Consider the following 9,234-nt stretch of genomic DNA (forward strand, 5'->3'; position numbering starts at 1 on the left):
TTTCTCTGAGGTTCATCACTGGTTTCTCATTTTTGGATATGTGTTTTACTCTCCCTTAATGCCATAACAAACCATTTGTGGAATCCTCGTTCCTGACCAGAGATCATACCCTGAGCCTTTGGAATGAGAGCACTGACTCCAAGACCCTAGAATACCAGAGAAGTGACCCTAGGGGGTATCAGGTAGTGAGAACTCACACAAAGGAAACCACTTGAATATAAGACCTGGCATAACTCAACCATCAATAACACCCTGTGCAGGACACCTCATTTAAAGAGCAAACAAACAAAAAAACAACAAGCTAATCATCAGCAGAAAGGAGTACTATCTCATTCAGCCTTGCCCATAGCAGGAAAACCAACAAACAAACACACACACACACAAATTCAGCATGTGTCTCACTTTATACAATGCTCATCAGAAACAGCTGTGCCAACTTCAGGAGGGCAAAAATCAAATGGAAGAAAGAATTCAGCCTTCCTGGGAAATGGGGACCTCAAACACAATAACTAAAAAAAAAAAAAAAAAAAAACAGAGGAATAATGCAAAAATAAAAGAGAAAAAAAAATTAGAAACTCAGAAGTCCAAATAAATGAATATGAAATCAAAAAGTAACCTGAAAAATAATTCAGAAAAATGATAGAAAAGATGATTTAAAAAAAACCTTGAAAAGAAAATGGAGAAAAAGTAAGAATCAGTTTACAGAGACCTAGAAGAATTAAAGAATAAGCATACAAAGACAAACACATAATCACTGAAATAAAAAATAATACTCTAGAAAGAATCAGTAGCAGAATATCTGAAGCAGAATTATGAATTAGTGAGCTGGAAGATTAAAAAGTTGAAAATAAATTCTGAAGAGCAGAATAAAGAAAAGAACTGTGGACAGTCTCAGAGTCCTTTGGGAATGTATGATATGCACCAACATTAGAATTATAGGGGTCCCAGAAGAAGATGAGATAAAGAAACTGTATGAGAACATTTTTTTTAAAAGATTATAGTAAAAAAATTTCCCAACATGGAAAAGGAAGTAGCCAATCAAGTCCAAGAGGCACCAAGAGACCATTCATGATGAATCCAAGGAGAAACACATCAAGACACATATTAATCAAACTAACAAAGGCTAAAGACAAAGAGAGGATATTAATAGCAGGAAGGGAGAAGCAACAAGTAACATACAAGGGAAAGCCCAAACGCTTAACAGCTGATCATTCAGCAGAAAATCTGCAGGCCAGAAGGGAAAGATTTATTTCAAGTACTAAAAGGGAAAAATATACAACCAAGATTACTGTACCCAGCAAGGATGTCACTCAAAATTGATGAAGAATTCAAACACTTTTCAGATGAGAACAAGGTAAGAGAATTCAGTACCACCAAACCAGCTCTATAGCAAATGAATAATGGAGTTTTATTGTCAAGAAATACAACAGAAGAAAAAAAATACAGAATCTACCCCAAATGTTAGCAAATGGCAATAGGAACATATATGTATGTATGTATGTATCAATAATTACTTTAAATATAAACGGATTAAATGCTCCAACCAAAGGACACAGACTGCTGATTGGGTACAAAAACAAGACCAATATATATGCTGTCTACAAGAAACCCACTTCAAGCCTCAAGACACATGTGACTAAAAGTGAGGTGAAAGAAAAATATGTTTCACACAAATGGGAAGCAAAAGAAAGCTGGAGTAGCTATCCTCATACAAAACAAAATAGACCTTAAAATAAAGAAGATTACAAGAAATATGGAAGAATTCTGCATCATGATCAAGGGATCAATTCAACAAGAGGATATAACAATTGTTAATATCTACGCAACCAAGATAGGAGCGCCACAATACATAAGGCAAACACTAACAGACATAAAAGGAGAAATTTACAGTAACCCACTAATAGTAGGAGACTTTAAAACCCCATTCACACAAATGGGCAAATCATCAAAACAGAAAAGAAATAAGGAAGTGCAAGTCTTAAATGACACATTAGATGAGATGGATTTCTTTGATATCTTCAGGACATCCCATCCAAATACAGAAGAATACACCTTCTTCTCAAGGGCACATGGAACACTATCCATGATAGATCACATCTTGTGTCACAAATAAACCCTCAGTGAATTTAAGAAAATTGAAATCATATCAAGCATCTTCTCCAACCACAATGGTATGAGAATAGATATCACTTACAAAAAACAAAAACTGTAAGCAACACAAACATGTGGAGATTAAACAACATGCTTCTAAATACCTGAAAAGTTACAGAAGAAATCAAATGGGAGAGCAAAAGATGTCTAGAAACAACTGACAATAAAAACATGACAACTCAAAACCAGCGGGATGCAGCAAAAGCTGTTCTAAGAGAGAAGTTTATAGCAATACAATCCTACCTCAAGAAATGAGAAAAACATTGAATAGACAACCTAACTTTACACCTAAAGCAATTGGAAAAAGAAAAATAAATTTAAAAAAAGGAGTAGAAGGAATGAATTTATAAAGTTCTGAGCAGAAATAAATGGAAAAGAAAGAAGCAATAATAAAGGTGAATAAAACTAAAAGCTGGTTCTTTGAGGAGATAAACAACATTGGCAAACCCTTAGCCAGACTCATTGAGAAAAAGAAAAAAAAAAAGAGAGAGAGAGAGAAGAATCAACTCAAGAAAATTAGAAATGAAAAATTAGAGGTTACAACAGACAATGCAGAAATGCAAATGATTATAAGAAACTATTATGAACAACTCTATGGCAATAAAATAGATAACCTAGAAGGAATGGGCAGATTCTTAGAAAATTTCAATCTTCCAAGACTGAACCAGAAAGAAATAGAAATTATGAACAGCCCAATTACAAACACTTAAAATTGAAGTTGTGATAAAAAATCTCCCCAGAAAAGAAAAGCCCAGGACCAGATGACTTCACAGGTGAATTCTTTCAAAAATTTAGAGAAAGGGTAATGCCTATCCTTCTAAAGCTCTTTCAAAAAATTGGAGAGGAGAGAACACTTCTAAATTCATTCTACAAGGCCACCATCAACCTCATACCAAAAGGAGCCAAAGACAACCTAAAAACAGAAAACTACAGTCCAATATCACTAATGAACATAGAAGCAAAAATCCTCTGTTTTAGCAAACAGAATTCAGCAACACATCAAAATGCTCATACACCATGATCAAATGAACTTCATTTCAGGGATGCAATGATTCTTCAATATATGGAAATCAAGCAATATGGTGCCCATATTAACAAATTGAAAGATAAAATCCATATGACCATCTCAATAGATGCAGGAAAAGGCTTTGACAAAATTCAGTACCTATTTATGATTAAAACTCTCTGAAAACTGGGCATAGAAGAAACTTGCCTCAACATAGTAAAGGCCATATATGATAAACCTACAGCAAACATTACTCTCAATGGTGAAAAACTGAAATGTTTGCCCCTAAGATCAGGCACAAGATAAGGGTATCCACTTTCACCACTATTACTCAACATAGTTACGGAAGTCCTAGCTGTATTAATTGGAGAAGAAAAAGAAATTAAAGTAATCCAGATTAGAAAAGAAGAAATAACCCTGTCACTGTTTGCAAATGGCATAATACTGTACATAGAAAACCCCAAAGATAGTATCAGAAAATTACTAGAGCTAGACAGTGCATTTAGCAAAGTTGCAGGATAGAACATCAATACACAGAAATCACTTGCATTTCTACATACTAACAATGAAAAATCAGAAAGAGCAATTAAGAAATCAATCCCGTTCACTATCGCAACAAAAAATAATTAAGCATCTAGGAATAAACTAAGGAGATGAAACAGCTGTACACAGAATATTACAAGACATTATGAAAGAAATAAAAAGTGACATAAACAGATGGAGAGATATTCCATGTTGCTGGATAGGAAGAAACAATATTTTGAAAATGACTATAAAATCAAATGCCATCTACAGATCAATGCAATCCCTATCATATTACCAGTGACATTTTTCAGAGAGCAAGAAGAAAAATTCACAATTCATATGGAAACACAAAAGACCCCTAACAGACAAAGCAGTTTTGAGAGAAGAATGGAGCTGCAGAAATCAAGCTTCCTGATTTCCCGTTATAACTACAAAGCTATAGTCATCAAGACAGTATGGAAACTGGCACAAAAACAGAAATATAGACCAGTGGAACAAGATAGAAAGTCCAAAAATAAACCCATGCACCTATGGGCACTTTATTTTTGACAAAGGAGGCAAAAATATACAATGCAGGAAAGACAGCCTATTCAATAAATGGTACTGGGAAAACTGGACAGTTACATATAAAAGAATAAAATTAGAACATTTCCTAACACCATACACAAAGATACACCCAAAGTGGATGAAAGAACTAAACGTAAGACCAGAAACCATCAACATCTTAGAGGAAAATATAGTCAGAACACTTGGCATAAATCAAAACAAGATACTCTATGAACCACCTCATAGAGTAATGGAAATAAAAACAAAAGTAAACCAGTGAGACCTGATTAAACAAACAAACAAACAAAAAAAAAAACAAACTTTTGTGCAGCAAAGGAAACTATAAGTAAGTTGAAAATGCACCCCACAGAATGGGAGAAAATAATAGCAACTGATACAACTGACTAAGGATTAATTCCCGAAGTATACAAATACAATCAATCCCAGAAAAACAAACAGCCCAATCAAAAAGTGGGGAAAAGACCTAAAAAGACATATCTCAAAGAAGACATACAGATGGCTAACCACACATGATAAGATGATCAACATCCCTCATTTATTTGAGAAATGTACATCAAACCTACGCCGACATATCACCTCACACTGGTCAGAATGAACCTCATCAAAATGTTTACAAATAATAAATGCTGGAAAGGGTGTGGAAAAAAAGTGAATCTTCCTGCACTCTTGATGAGAATGTAAATTGATACAACCACTATGGAAGATGGTATGGAGATTCCTTAAAAAAAACTAGGAGTAAAAACCACCACTTGATCCAGCAATCCCTCTCCTAGGCAAATATCCCAAGGAAACCAAAATTGAAAGAGACGCATGTATCCCATTGTATGGAAGCAACCTAGATGTCCATTGACAGATGAATGGATAAAGTAGTTGATGTATATACACACAATGGAATATTAATTATACACACAATGGAATATTAATATTACTCAGCCATAAAAAGGAAAACATTTGAGTCAGTTCTAACGAAGTGGATGGACCTAGAACTTATTATACAGAGTGAAGTGAGTCAGAAAGAGAAAGATAAATATGGTGTTCTAACACATAGATAACATATTAAAAAGCAAAGACATTACTTTGCCAACAAAGGCCCATCTAGTCAAGGCTACGGTTTTTTCAGTGGTCGTGTATGGAAGTGACAGTTGGACTGTGAAGAAAGCTGAGTGCCAAAAAATTGATGCTTTTGAACTATGGTGCTGCAGAAGACTCTTGAGAGTCCCTGCAAGGAGATCCAACTAGTCCATCCTAGAGGAGATTAGTCCTGGGTGTTCACTGGAAGGACTGATCCTGAAGCTGAAACTCCAATACTTTGGCCACCTGATGTGAAGAGTTGACTCATTGGAAAAGACCCTGATGCTGGGAGGGATTGGGGGCAGGAGGAGAAGGGGATGACAGAGGATGAGATGGTTGGATGGCATCACTGACCTGATGGACATGGGTTTGAGTAAACTCCGGGAGTTGGTGATGGACAGGGAGCCCTGGTGATTCATGGGGTCACAGAGTCGGGCATGACTGAGCGACTGAACTGAACACATATATATAGAATCTAGAAAAGTGATAGTGAAGAATTTATTTGCAGAGCAACAGACATAGAGAATAGACTGTGGTCCTGGGGAGAGGGAAGAAGAAGGTGAATTGTATGAAAAGAGTAACATGGAAACTTCCATTGCTGCTATTGCTACTGCTAAGTCACTTCAGTCGTGTCTGACTCTGTGTGACACCATCCCTGGGATTCTCCAGGCAAGAACACTGGAGTGGGTTGCCATTTCCTTCTCCAAAGCTGAAAAGTGAAAAGTGAAAGTGAAGTCATTCAGTCAGGCTCCTCCATCCATGGGATTTTCCAGGCAAGAGTACTGGAGTGGGGTGCCATTGCCTTCTCCGGGAAACTTCCATTACCATATGTCAAATAGATAGCCAAAAGGAATTTGCTGTATAGCTCAGGAAACTCAGACAATACCTAGTGCACTTGAGAGGGATGTGTAATCTTCAGTTCCTGCTATACGGAATATTCTGTCCATGTGTGTTAAGTCCACTTGGTTTGTATTGTCATTTATGTTTTCTTTTAATTCAGAGGACTTATTTTCTTCTAGCATCATTTGGATATCGATTATTGGGCCATACTTCGTGTTCAAGTTTTGTAGTTTTTATACTTCATGTTTGTCAAAAGGCTGAGAAACAATTCAACATTTTTGAGTTTTGGATTCAGGTACCTGGAACTCTTTGTGATTTTATCACTAATATGTAAAATAATATGACAAAATATATAACTAACATAATATAATGATATATAATGTCCTGGGTGTTCATTGGAAGGTCTGATGCTGAAGATGAAACTACAATACTTTGGCCACCTGATGCAAAGAGGTGACTCATCTGAAAAGACCATGATTTTGGGAAAGATTGAATGCAGGAGGAGTAGGGGACGGCAGAGGATGAGATGGTTGGTTGGTATCACTGACTCAATGGACATGGGTTTGCTGGGAGTTGGTGTTGGAAAGAGAGGCCTGGTGTGTTGCAGTTCATGGGGTCGCAAAGAGTCAGACATGACTGAGTGACTGAAATGACCTGAACTAACTGTCATTTCTCTAATATAATTTTAAATTTCATATCTCTTTTGTATCCCAGAAGTATAGTCACTATGACTTTTTTTTATTGTTTGCATAAAAATTTCCTTGCAACCTAATTCTTAAAATCTATTCAGTTCTAAGATTTGTCTCTTTGACATGATGGCATCTTTTAGTGTACTGCATTACTTGTTATTTGTTATCTTTTTAGTCAATATATTTTAGTATGATTTTAAGAAGTAGCTCTAGAGACTTTGAATATTGCTGTCAGTCGGTCAGTTGTGTGCAACTCTTTTGTGACTTCATGGACTGCAACAGGACAGGTCTCCCTCTACTTCATACTCTCCCAGAGTTTGCTCAAATTCATATCCTGAATTTGTGATGCCATCCAACTGTCTCAACCTCTGTCACCCCCTTCTCCTCCAGTCCTCAATCATTCACAGCATCTTGGTTTTTTCCAATGATTTCACTCTTGGTATTGGGTGGCCAAAATGCTGGAGTTTCAGCTTCAGAGTTAGTGCTTCAAATGAATATTTAGGGTTGATTTCATTTAGGACTGATGAATTGATCTCTTTGCAGTCCAAGGGACCCTTAAGAATCTTCTGCAACATCACAGTTGAAGGCATCAATTCTTCAACTCAGCCTTCTTTATGGTCCAAAAAGCAACCCGATATCAAATTGCCAACATCCATTGGATCATCAAAAAAGCAAGAGAGTTCCAGAAAAATCATCTATTTCTGCTATATTGACTATGTCAAGCCTTTGACTGTGTGGATCAAAATGAACTGTGGAAAATCTTGAAAGGTCTGGAATACCTGATCTCCCTCTTGAGAAAAATGTATGCAGGTCAGGAAGCAAGAGTTAGAACTGGACAAGAAACAATCGATTGGTTCCAAATAGGAAAAGGAGTACATCAAGGCTGTATATTGTCACCCTACTTATTTAACTTATATGCAGAGTACATCATAAGAAACGCTGGACTGGAGGTTGCAAAACCTGGATCAAGATTGCCAGGAGAAATATCAATAACCTCAGATATGTAGACGACACCACCCTTATGGCAGAAAGTGAAGAAGAACTAAAAAACCTCTTGATGAAAGTGAAAGAGGAGATTGAAAATGTGGGCTTAAAGGTCAACATTCAGAAGACTAAGATGGTGGCATCTGGATCCATCAGTTCAGTTCAGTACAGTTCATGTTCAGTCATGACTGACTCTTTGTGACCCCATGAATTGCAGCAGGCCAGGCCTCCCTGTCCATCACCAACTCCTGGAGTTTACTCAAACCCATGTCCATTGGGTTGGTGATGCCAACCCAGCCATCTCATCCTCTGTCTTCCCCTTCTCCTCCTGCCCCCAATCCCTCCCAGCATCAGGGTCTTTTCCAGTGAGTCAACTCTTCACATCAGGTGGCCAAAATATTGGAGTTTCAGCTTCAGCATCAGTCCTTCCAATGGACACCCAGGGATGATCTCCTTTAGGATGGACTGGTTGGATCTCCTTGCAGTCCAAGCGACTCTCAAGAGTATTTTCCAACAACACAGTTCAAAAGCATCAAATTTTCAGTGCTCAGGCTTCTTCACAGTCCAACGCTCACATTCATACATGACCACGTGAAAAACTATAGCCTTGACAAGATTAACTTTGTTGACAAAGTAATGTCTCTGCTTTTTAATATGCTACCCAGTTTGCTCATAACCTTCCTTCCAAGGAGTAAGCGTCTTTTAATTTCATGGCCGCAGTCAACATCTGCAGTGATTTTAGAGCCCCCCAAAAAATAAATTCTGACACTGTCCCCACTGTTTCCTCATCTATTTCACACGAAGTGATGGGACCAGGTGCCATGATCTTAGTTTTCTGAATGTTGAGCTTTAAGCCAACTTTTTCACTCTCCTCTTTCACCTTCATCAAGAGGCTTTTTAGTTCCTCTTCACTTTCTACCATAAGGGTGGTGTCATCTGCATATCTGAGGTTATTGATATTTCTCCCAGCAATCTTGATTCCAGCTTGTGCGTCCAGCCCAGCGTTTCTCATGATGTATTCTGCATGTAAGCTAAATAGCAGGGTGCCAATATACAGCTTTGATGTACTCCTTTTCCTATTTGGAACCAACCTGTTGTTCCATGTCCAGTTCTAGCTGTTGCCTCCTGGCCTGCATTTAGGTCTCTCAAGAGGTAGGTCAGGTTGTCTGGTTCTCCTATCTTTCAGAATTTTCCACAGTTTGTCGTGATCCACTCAGTCAAAGTCTTTGGCATCGTCAATAAGGCAGAACTAGATGTTTTTCTGGAATGCTCTTGCTTTTTCATGATCCAGAGGATGTTGGCAATTTGATCTCTGGTTCCTCTGTCTTTTCTAAAACCAGTTTGAACATCTGGAAGTTTACATTTCATGTGTTGCTGAAGTCTGGCTTGGAGAATTTTGAG

The sequence above is a fragment of the Dama dama genome, unplaced genomic scaffold (assembly GCF_033118175.1).
Source record: "Dama dama isolate Ldn47 unplaced genomic scaffold, ASM3311817v1 ptg000209l, whole genome shotgun sequence".
In the NCBI taxonomy this organism is placed as follows: domain Eukaryota; kingdom Metazoa; phylum Chordata; class Mammalia; order Artiodactyla; family Cervidae; genus Dama; species Dama dama.